Here is a 12,688-nt window from a genome sequence, read left to right on the forward strand (position 1 = left end):
GAGTCAATTTTTAAGTTTGGTGTCAATTACATGCTTTAAAAATTTTTCTTGCATTTTTTCGAAAAATTCATGCATTCCTAGTGTTCTTCATGATCTTCAAGTTGTTCTTGGTAAGTCCTCTTGTTTGATCTTGATGTTTTCTTGTTTTGTGTTGTTTGTTGTTTTTCATATGCATTTTTTGTTTGTTAGAGTCCATGCATTAAAGATTTCTAAGTTTGGTGTCTTGCATGTTTTCTTTGCATCAAAATTTTTCAAAATTATGTTCTTGATGTTCATCATGATCTTCAAAGTGTTCTTGGTGTCCATCTTGACATTCATAGTGTTCTTGCATGCATTAAGTGTTTTGATCCAAAATTTTCATGTTTTGGGTCATGTTTATGTTTTTCTATCTCATAATTAAAAATTCAAAAATAAAAAAAAAGATCTTTTCCTTATTTTTTTCATAATTTTCAAAAATTTGAGTTGACTTAGTCAAAAATTTTCAAAATTAGTTGTTTCTTACAAGTCAAGTCAAAATTTTCAATTTTTAAAAATCTTATCTTTTCAAAATCTTTTTCAAAAATTATATCTTTTTCATTTTTTTTATTTTTCGAAAATTTCAAAAATCTTTTTCAAAATATTTTCAAAATCTTTTTCTTATCTTTATATCATATTTTCGAAAATTTACTAACAATTAATGTGATTGATTCAAAAATTTGAAGTTTGTTACTTTCTTGATTAAGAAAGGTTCAATCTTTAAGTTCTAGAATCTTATCTTGAAGTTTCTTGTTAGTAAAGTAAGTAATCTTAAATTTAAAAAATTAAATCTTTTTATCTTTTATCTTATCTTTTTCAAAAATTTTATCTTTTTCAAAATTTGATTTCAAAATATCTTATCTAACCTCTTATCTTCTTATCTTTTCAAATTTGTTTTTAATATCTTTTTCAACTAACTCTTTGACTTTTTGTTTGTTTCTTATCTTTTTCAAAACCACCTAACTACTTTTCCCTCTCTAATTTTCGAAAATACCTCATCTCTTTTTCAAAAATTCTTTTGTTTTAAATTTTAATTTTAATCTTATCTTATCTCTAATTTTCGAAAATTACTAACCCTTTTTTTTTAAATTATTTTCGAATTTTCTATCTCTTCTCTCTTATTCTATTTAATTATTTAATTCTAACACTTCTCTTCACCTCTCTTCACCTAAATATCCGAACCCACTCTTCTTCATTCTTCTCCCCTTTCTTTTTCTACTAACATAAAGGAATCTCTATACTGTGACATAGAGGATTCCTCTTCTTTTCTTGTTTTCTTCTCTTTCATATGAGCAGGAATAAGGAAAAAGGCACTCTTGTTGAAATTAATCCAGAACCTGAAAGGACTTTGAAGAGAAAATTAAGAGAAGCTAAGTTACAACAATCTAAAGGTAACCTTTCAGAAACATTAGAACAAGAGAAGGAGATGGCAGCCAAAAATAATAATAATGCAAGGAGAATGCTTGGTGACTTCACAAAGCCAGCGTCCAAATTTGATGGAAGAAGCATCTCCATTCCTGCCATTGGAGCCAATAATTTTGAGCTGAAACCTCAGCTAGTTGCCTTAATGCAACAAAACTGCAAGTTTTATGGACTTCCATATGAAGATCCTTACCAGTTTTTAACTGAGTTCTTGCAGATTTGTGAGACTGTAAAGATGAATGGAGTTGATCCTGAAGTTTACAGACTCATACTTTTCCCTTTTGCTGTAAGAGACAGAGCTAGAATATGGTTGGATTCACAACCCAAGGATAGCCTGGACTCCTGGGATAAGCTGGTCACTGCCTTCTTAGATAAATTCTTTCCTCCTCAAAAGCTGAGCAAGCTGAGAGTGGATGTTCAGACCTTCAAGCAAAAAGATGGTGAATCCCTCTATGAAGCTTGGGAAAGATACAAGCAGCTGACCAAAGGTGTCCATCTGACATGTTTTCAGAATGGACCATATTAGATATATTCTATTATGGTCTATCTGAATTTTCGAAAATGTCATTGGACCATTCTGCAGGTGGATCTATTCACCTAAAGAAAATGCCTGAAGAGGCTCAAGAGCTCATTGACATGGTTGCAAATAACCAATTCATGTACACTTCTGAGAGGAATTCCGTGAATAATGGGATACCTCAGAAGAAAGGAGTTCTTGAAATTGATGCTCTGAATGCCATATTGGCTCAGAACAAAGTGTTGACTCAACAGGTCAACATGATCTCTCAAAATCTGAATGGATGGCAACATGCATCCAACAGTACTAAAGAGGCAGCTTCTGAAGAAGCTTATGATCCTGAGAACCCTGCCATGGCAGAGGTTAATTACATGAGTGACCCTTATGGAAACACCTATAACTCATCATGGAGAAATCATCCAAATTTCTCATGGAAGGATCACCAAAAGCCTCAATAAGGCTTTAACAATGGTGGACGCAACAGGCTGAGCAATAGCAAGCCTTTTCCATCATCTTCTCAGCAACAGACAGAGAATTCTGAACAAAACATTTCTAATTTAGCCAATTTAGTCTCTGATCTGTCAAAAGCCACTTTCAGTTTCATGAGTGAAACAAGATCCTCCATCAGAAATCTGGAGGCACAAGTGGGCTAGCTGAGTAAGAAAGTCATTGAAACTCCTCCCAGTATTCTCCCAAGTAATACAGAAGAGAATCCAAAAGGAGAGTGCAAGGCCATTGATATAATCAATATGGCCGAATGCACAAGGGCGGAGGAGGACGAAAATCCTAGTGAGGAAGACCTCCTGGGACGTCCCTCAAGCAAGAAGGAGTTTCCTATTAAGGATCCAAAGGAATCTGAGGCTCATATAGAGACCATAGAGCATTAAATTTTCTTCTGCCATTCATGAGCTCTGAAGACTATTCTTCCTCTGAAGAGGATGAAGATGTGACTGGAGAGCAAGTTGCTCAATATTTAGGAGCTATCATGAAGCTGAATGCCAAGTTGTTTGGTAATGAGACTTGGGAAAGTGAACCTCCCTTGCTCATTAATGAACTAGATACCTGGATTCAGCAAGCTCTACCTCAAAAGAAACAAGATCCTGGCAAGTTCTTAATACCTTGTACCATAGGCACCATGACCTTTGAAAAGGCTCTATGTGATCTGGGGTCAGGGATAAATCTTATGCCACTCTCTGTAATGGAGAAGCTGGGGATCATTGAGGTACAACCTGCCTTGTTCTCATTACAATTGGCAGACAAGTCATTGAGACAAGCTTATGGAATAGTGGAGGACGTGTTAGTAAAGGTTGAAGGCCTTTACATCCCTGCTGATTTCATAATCTTAGACACTAGGAAGGAAGAGGATGAATGCATTATCCTTGGAAGACCTTTCCTAGCTACAGCAGGAGCTGTGATAGATGTCAACAGAGGTGAATTAGTCCTTCAATTGAATGGGGACTACCTTGTATTTAAGGCACATGGCCATCCCTCTGTGACAAAAGAGAGTAAGCATGAAGAGCCTCTCTCAGTTCAGAGTCAAGAAGAGCCCCCACAGTCAAACTCTAAGTTTGGTGTTGGGAGGCCACAACCAAACTCTAAGTTTGGTGTTAAGACCCCATATCCAAACTCTAAGTTTGGTGTTGGGACTATACAACATTGACCTGATCACCTTTGTGGCTCCATGAGAGCCACTGTCAAGCTATTGACATTAAAGAAGCGCTTGTTGGGAGGCAACCCAATTTTATTTATCTAATTTTCATTTTATTGTTATTTTGTGTTTTATTAGGTACATGATCATGAGGAGTCACGAAAAAAATATAAAAATCAAAAACAGGATCAAAAATTGCAGCAGAAAAAAATCACACCCTGGAGGAAGCACAGGCTGGCGTTCAACGCCAGTAAGGAGCATCTGGCTGGCGTTCAACGCCAGAACAGAGCATCAACCTGGCGCTTAACGCCAGAAACAAGCAACATTCTGGCGTTTGAACGCCAGGAATGTGCCTAGAGGAAAAGCTGGCGCTGAACACCAGTAACAAGCATGAAACTGGCGTTCAACGCCAGAAACATGTTACATGTGGGCGTTGAACGCCCAGAATGTGCACCACTCGGCGTTTAAACACCAGAATGGTGTGCAAAGGCATTTTACATGCCTATTTGGTGCAAGGATGGAATTCCTTGACACCTCAGGATCTGTGGACCCCACAGGATCACCTCAGGATCTGTGGACCCCACAGGATCCCCACCTACTATATTCCCACCTTACCTCCTAATCCTATTTTACTCTTTCCCATGTCACACTTCCCAACAACCCTTCACCAATCACCTCAATCTCTCTTCCCAATCACCTATTCACCACTCACATCCATCTACTCTTCCCCAGAAACCCCACCTACCTTCAAAATTCAAAAACATTTCCCACCCAATCCCACCCTATATGGCCGAACCTACCCCCTCCCCTCTCCCTATATATACCCTTCCTTTCTACTTCATTTTCACACAACACAAACCCCTCTTCTTCACCTTAGCCGAACCTACACTTCCCCTTCTCCTCCATATTCTCTTCTTCTTCTTCTTCCCTTCTTTCTTCTATTGCTCGAGGACGAGCAATATTTTAAGTTTGGTGTGGTCAAAGCATAATCTTTTTTTTGTTTTCCATTACCATCAATGGCACCTAAGGCCGGAGAATCCTCTAGAAAAGGAACAGGGAAGACAAAAGCTTCCACCTCCGAGTCATGGGAGATGGAAAGATTCATATCCAAGAGCCATCAAGACCACTTCTATGATGTTGTGGCAAAGAAGAAGGTGATCCCTGAGGTCCCTTTCAAGCTCAAGAAAAATGCGTATCCGGAGATCCGACATGAGATCCGAAGAAGAGGTTGGGAAGTCCTAACCAACCCCATGCAACAAGTCGGAATCTTAATGGTTCAAGAATTCTATGCCAATGCATGGATCACTAGGAACCATGATCAAAGTATGAACCCGAGTCCAAAGAATTATCTCACAATGGTTCGGGGAAAATACTTAGATTTTAGTCCGGAAAATGTGAGGTTGGCATTCCACTTGCCCATGATGCAAGGAGATGAACGCCCCTACACCAGAAGGGTCAACTTTAATCAAAGGTTGGACCAAGTCCTTACGGACATATGTGTGGAAGGAGCTCAATGGAAGAGAGACTCCAAAGGTAAGCCAGTTCAACTAAGTAGACTGGACCTCAAGCCTGTGGCTAGAGGATGGATGGAGTTCATTCAATGCTCCATCATTCCCACTAGCAACCGATCTGAAGTTAGAAGTAGAAGTTCATGAAGTCATCTCCAATGAATTCTACAAAATAGCCGACAAGCCCTCCACCATGGCAAGGCTAGCTTTTCCTCACCTTATTTGCCATCTATGTTACTCAGCTAGAGTTATCATAGAAGGAGACATCCCCATTGAAGAGGATAAGCCCATCACCAAGAAGAGGATGGAGCAAGCAAGAGAGACCCCCACGGATCTCAAGAGATGCATGAGGAAGCTCATCATCAAGAAATCCTTGAGATGCCTCAAGGGATGCACTTTCCTCCCAATAACTATTGGGAACAACTCAACACTTCCTTAGAAGATTTGAGCCACAACGTGGAACAATTAAGGGTGGAACATCATGAGCACTCCATCATTCTCCATGAAATAAGAGAAGATCAAAGAGCAATGAGGGAGGAGCAACAAAGGCAAGGAAGGGACATAGAAGAGCTTAAGGACATTGTTGGTCCTTCAAGAAGAAGATGCCACTAAGGTGGATTCATTCCTTGTTCTTATTTCTTTCTGCTTTTCGGTTTTTATGTTGTGTTTATCTATGTTTTGTGTCTCTACTTCATGATCATTAGTAGTTAGTAACCATGTCTTAAAGCTATGAATAAAATCCATTAATCCTTCACCTCTCTTAAAAGAAATATGCTTTAATTCAAAAGAACAAGAAGTACATGGATTTCGAAATTATCCTTGAATTTAATTTAATTATATTGATGCGGTGACAATACTTTTTGTTTTTTGAATGAATGCTTGAACAGTGCATATTTTTAATCTTGTTGTTTATGAATGTTAAAACTGTTGGCTCTTGAAAGAATGATGAACAAAGAGAAATGTTATTGATGATCTGAAAAATCATGAAATTGATTCTTGAAGCAAGAAAAAGCAGTGAAAAACAAAAGCTTGCGAAAAAAAATTGGCGAAAAAAAATAGAAAGAAAAAGAAAAAGCAAGCAGAAAAAGCCAATAGCCCTTAAAACCAAAAGGCAAGGGTAAAAAGGATCCAAGGCTTTGAGCATCAATGGAAAGGAGGGCCCAAGGAATTAAAATCTAGGTCTAAGCGGCTAAACCAAGCTGTCCCTAACCATGTGCTTGTGTCATGAAGGTCCAAGTGAAAAGCTTGAGATTGAGTGGTTAAAGTCGTGATCCAAAGCAAAAAGAGTGTGCTTAAGAGCTCTGGACACCTCTAACTGGGGACTCTAGCAAAGCTGAGTCACAATCTGAAAAGGTTCACCCAGTTATGTGTCTCTGGCATTTGTGTATCCGGTGGTAATACTGGAAAACAAAATGCTTAGGGCCACGACCAAGACTCATAAGTAGCTTTGTTCAAGAATCAACATGCTTAACTAGGAAAGTCAATAACACTATCCGAAATTCTAAGTTCCTAGAGAAGCCAATCATTCTAAACCTCAAAGGAAAAAGTGAAATGCCAAAACTGTTCAGAAGCAAAAAGCTACAAGTCCCGCTCATCTAATTAGAATTAATATTCATTGATATTTTGAAATTTATAGTATATTCTCTTCTTTTTATCCAAATTGATTTTCAGTTGCTTGGGGACAAGCAACAATTTAAGTTTGGTGTTGTGATGAGCGGATAATTTATACGCTTTTTGGCATTGTTTTTAGGTAGTTTTTAGTAAGTTCAAGCTACTTTTAGGGATGTTTTCATTAGTTTTTATGTTAAATTCATATTTCTGGACTTTACTATGAGTTTGTGTTTTTCTGTGATTTCAGGTAATTTCTGGCTGAAATTGAGGGACCTGAGCAAAACTCTGAGAAGGAGGCTGACAAAGGACTGCTGATGCTGTTGGAATCTGACCTCCCTGCACTCGAAATGGATTTTCTGGAACTACAGAACTCCAAATGGCACGCTCTCAACGGCGTTGGAAAGTAGACATCCAGAGCTTTCCAGCAATATATAATAGTCTATACTTTATTTGGAAATTGACGACGTAAATTGGCGTTGAACGCTAAGTACATGCTGCTGTCTGGAGTTAAACGCCAGAAACACGTCATGATCCGGAGTTGAACGCCCAAAACACGTTATAACTTGGCGTTCAACTCCAAGAAAAGCCTCAGCTCGTGGATAGATCATGCTCAGCCCAAGCATACACCAAGTGGGTCCCGGAAGTGGATTTATGCATCAATTACTTACTCATGTAAACCCTAGTAGCTAGTCTAGTATAAATAGGATAAGTTACTAAATAGGATAAGTTACTATTGTATTAGACATATTTTGACAGTTTAATCTTTTGACTTTTTAGTCTTTGATCATTCGGTCTTTTGATCATTGAGGGGGCTGGCCATTCGGCCATGCCTGAACCTTTCACTTATGTATTTTCAACAGTGGAGTTTCTGCACACCATAGATTAAGGGTGTGGAGCTCTGTTGTACCTCAAGTTTCAATACAATTACTATTACTTTCTATTCAATTCTCTTTTATTCTTATTCCAAGATATACGTTGCACAACACTTTGATGAATGTGATGATCCGTGACACTCATCATCATTCTCACCTATGAACGTGCGTGACTGACAACCACTTCCGTTCTACCTTAGGCCGGGCGCATATCTCTTAGATTCCCCAACAGAATCTTTGTGGTATAAGCTAGATAGATGGTGGAATTCATGGGGATCCGGAAAGTCTAACCTTGTCTGTGGTATTCCGAGTAGGATCCTGGGAATCCGGAAAGTCTAACCTTGTCTGTGGTATTCCGAGTAGGATTCCGGTATTGAATGACTGTGACGAGCTTCAAACTCCTGAAGGCTGGGCGTGATGACAAACGCAAAAGAATCAATGGATTCTACTCCAACCTGATTGAGAACTGACAGATGATTAGCCGTGCTGTGACAGAGCATTTGGACCATTTTTACTGAGAGGATGGGATGTAGCTATCAACAAGGGTGATGCCTTCAGACGATTAGCCGTGCAGTGACAGCGCATAGGACCATTTTTCTGAGAGGATTAAAAGTAGCCATTGATGATAGTGATGCCCTACATACAGCTTGCCCTGGAAAGGAGTAGGAAGGATTGGATGAATGTAATAAAAAAGTAGAGATTCGAGAGGAGCACAACATCTCCATACGCCTATCTGAAATTCTCACTATTGATTTACATAAGTATTTCTATCCTATTTTATTTTCTGTTTATTATTAATTTTCAAAATCCATAACCCTTTAATATGCCTAACTGAGATTTACAAGGTGACCATAGCTTGCTTCATACCAACAATCTCTGTGGGATCGACCCTTACTCACGTAAGGTATTACTTGGATGACCCAGTACACTTGCTGGTTAAGTTGAACGGAGTTGTGAGCTTCTCTAACAGTGCCTGGAACTCTTTTATCACAATTTCGTCCACCAGTTTTCTGCATAGATATAATTAAATCTCTTCTCCCTTCACTACATATATATCTCTTTCCTACATATATATCTCTTCTTCCTTCACTACATAAATTAATGTATATTCGCTACCCTGTTTCAGGTGCTACCCTGTTATCAAGTCCATCTAACATTTTGTGTTCTCATATTTGTGTTTGCTCAGAGATTTTTGGTCTAATCCCTTCAACTTTTTGCTTGGAGTTAAGGTTAGTGCAATTATTGTGTTATAAATTTTATTGATTTCTAGGGTATTGTATGATAAATGAAATAGTACTTGTGTTGTGTTGTTGCTTGCATTGCATTGAAAATATTGATATGATTAAATATTGATAGGATGTTGTATGATAGATGAAATGTTGCTTGTGTTGGATGATTTATAGGTACTAAAAATATCGAATTCGTAAGAAATGTCTTGGCACCATCGAGTGTGGATGTATGATAGGTTGAATCCAACAAGAGGGGGTATTAAACCTGAGTTTTATGACAAGGTTGAGGAGTTTATAGAAACAATTAGTAAGTTAGATGTTGTGAAGTCGGAAGGAAAGTGTAGATGCCCATGCGTTAAGTGTAGATGCACAAATTATAAAGAGCTGAACATTATTAAGATGCATTTGTGGGAAAAGGGGTTTATGCCAAATTATTGGATTTGGACAGAACATAGAGAGATTGACGACATAGGGATTAATCAGACGGGATTCAATAATTGTGGGGAAGGTGGTTCAGGAAGTGGTGCAAATGTGGAAGAATGTGATATGTATGACATTAGCTGGTGGTATGGGAAATTGTGATCAATACTTTTCACAACACAAATAATCCCCGGTGATGAATCCAAAAACTTGGTGTTCAAAACCATGGCATAAACACAACTTCGCACAACTAACCAGCAAGTGTACTGGGTCATCCAAGTAATAAACCTTACGCGAGTAAGGGTCGATCCCACAGAGATTGTTGGTATGAAGCAAGCTATGGTCACCTTGTAAATCTTAGTCAGGCAGACTCAAATGGATATGAATGATGATATACGAATAAAACATAAAGGTAAAGATAGAGATACTAATGTAATTCATTGGTGGGAATTTCAGATAAGCGTATGAAGATGCTTGTCCCTTCCGTCTCTCTGCTTTCCTACTGTCTTCATCCAATCCTTCTTACTCCTTTCCATGGCAAGCTTATGCATGGGTTTCACCGTTGTCAGTGGCTACCTCCCATCCTCTCAGTGGAAATGTTCAACGCACCCTGTCACGGCACGGTTATCCATCTGTCAGTTCTCAATCAGGCCGGAATAGAATCCAGTGATTCTTTTGCGTCTGTCACTAACGCCTCGCCTTCAGGAGTTTGAAGCTCGTCACAGTCATTCAATCATTGAATCCTACTCAGAATACCACAGACAAGGTTAGACCTTCCGGATTCTCTTGAATGCCGCCATCAGTTCTAGCCTATACCACGAAGACTCTGATCTCACGGAATGGCTGGCTCGGTTGTCAGGCGAGCACTCGGTTGTCAGGCGATCAACCATGCATCGTGTATCAGGAATCCAAGAGATATTCACCCAATCTAAGGTAGAACGGAGGTGGTTGTCAGGCACACGTTCATAGATGAGAATGATGATGAGTGTCACGGATCATCACATTCATCAAGTTGAAGAACAAGTGATATCTTGGAACAAGAACAAGCGGAATTGAATAGAAGAACAATAGTAATTGCATTAATACTCGAGGTACAGGAGAGCTCCACACCTTAATCTATGGTGTGTAGAAACTCCACCGTTGAAAATACATAAGAACAAGGTCTAGGCATGGCCAAATGGCCAGCCTCCCAAAGAGGGTTCAATCATAAAAACATGATCAAAAGCTCTAAATACAATAGTAAAAGGTCCTATATATAGAGAACTAGTAGCCTAGGGTGTACAGATATGAGTAAATGACATAAAAATCCACTTCCGGGCCCACTTGGTGTGTGCTTGGGCCGAGCATTGGAGCATTTTCGTGTAGAGACTCTTCTTGGAGTTAAACGCCAGCTTTTATGCCAGTTTGGGCGTTTAACTCCCATTCTTGTGCCAGTTCCGGCGTTTAACGCTGGGAATTCTGACGGTGACATTGAACGCCGGTTTGGGCCATCAAATCTTGGGCAAAGTATGGACTATCATATATTGCTGGAAAGCCCAGGATGTCTAATTTCCAACGCCGTTGAGAGCGCGCCAATTGGGCTTCTGTAGCTCCAGCAAATCCGCTTCGAGTGCAGGCAGGTCAGAATCCAATAGCATCTGCAGTCCTTTTTAGTCTCTGAATCAGATTTTTGCTCAGGTCCCTCAATTTCAGCCAGAAAATACCTGAAATCACAGAAAAACACACAAACTCATAGTAAAGTCCAGAAAAGTGAATTTTAACTAAAAACTAATAAAAATATACTAAAAACTAACTAGATCATACTAAAAACATACTAAAAACAATGCCAAAAAGCGTACAAATTATCCGCTCATCACAACACCAAACTTAAATTGTTGCTTGTCCTCAAGCAACTGAAAATCAAACAAGATAAAAAGAAGAGAATATGCAATGAATTCCAAAAACATCTATGAAGATCAGTATTAATTAGATGAGCGGGGCTTTTAGCTTTTTGCCCCTGAACAGTTTTGGCATCTCACTCTATCCTTTGAAATTCAGAATGATTGGCTTCTTTAGGAACTCAGAATCCAGATAGTGTCATTGATTCTCCTAGTTAAGTATGATGATTCTTGAACACAGCTACTTATTGAGTCTTGGCCGTGGCCCAAAGCACTCTGTCTTCCAGTATTACCACCGGATACATACATGCCACAGACACATAATTGGGTGAACCTTTTCAGATTGTGACTCAGCTTTGCTAGAGTCCCCAATTAGAGGTGTCCAGGGTTCTTAAGCACACTCTTTTTGCCTTGGATCACAACTTTATTTCTTTCTTTTTCTTTCTTTTTCTTTTTCTCTTTTTTTTTTGTATTCACTGCTTTTTTCTTGCTTCAAGAATCATTTTTATGATTTTTCAGATCCTCAGTAACATGTCTCCTTTTTCATCATTCTTTCAAGAGCCAATATTCATGAACCACAAATTCAAAAGACATATGGACTGTTTAAGCATACATTCAGAAAACAAAAGTATTGCCACCACATCAAGATAATTAAACTGTTATAAAATTCAGAATTCATGCAATTCTACTCTTTTTCAATTAAGAACATTTTTTATTTAAGAGAGGTGATGGATTCATAGGACATTCATAATTTTAAGGCATAGACACTAAGACACTAATGATCACAAGACACAAACATAGACAAACATAAGCACTAAAATTCGAAAAACAGGAAAATAAAGAACAAGGAAATTAAAGAACGGGTCCACCTTAGTGATGGCGGCTTGTTCTTCCTCTTGAAGATCTTATGGAGTGCTTGAGCTCCTCAATGTCTCTTCCTTGTCTTTGTTGCTCCTCTCTTATGATTCTTTGATCTTCTCTAATTTCATGGAGGAGAACAGAGTGTTCTTGGTGCTCCACCCTTAGTTGTCCCATGTTGGAACTCAATTCTCCTAGGGAGGTGTTTAGTTGCTCCCAATAGTTTTGTGGAGGAAAGTGCATCCCTTGAGGCATCTCAGGGATTTGATGATGAGAGGGGTCTCTTGTTTGCTCCATCCTCTTCTTAGTGATGGGCTTGTCCTCATCAATGGGGATGTCTCCCTCTATGTCAACTCCAACTGAATAACAGAGGTGACAAATGAGATGAGGAAAGGCTAACCTTGCCAAGGTAGAGGACTTGTCCGCCACCTTATAAAGTTCTTGGGATATCACCTCATGAACTTCTATTTCTTCTCCAATCATGATGCTATGAATCATGATAGCCCGGTCTATAGTAACTTCGGACTGGTTGCTAGTGGGAATGATTGAGCGTTGGACAAACTCCAACCATCCTCTAGCCACGGGTTTGAGGTCATGCCTTCTCAGTTGAACCGGCTTCCCTCTTGAATCTCTCTTCCATTGGGCGCCCTCTTCGCATATGACTGTGAGGACTTGGTCCAACCTTTGATCAAAGTTGACCTTTCTAGTGTA

The sequence above is a fragment of the Arachis hypogaea genome, chromosome 5, assembly GCF_003086295.3.
Source record: "Arachis hypogaea cultivar Tifrunner chromosome 5, arahy.Tifrunner.gnm2.J5K5, whole genome shotgun sequence".
Classification (NCBI taxonomy): domain Eukaryota; kingdom Viridiplantae; phylum Streptophyta; class Magnoliopsida; order Fabales; family Fabaceae; genus Arachis; species Arachis hypogaea.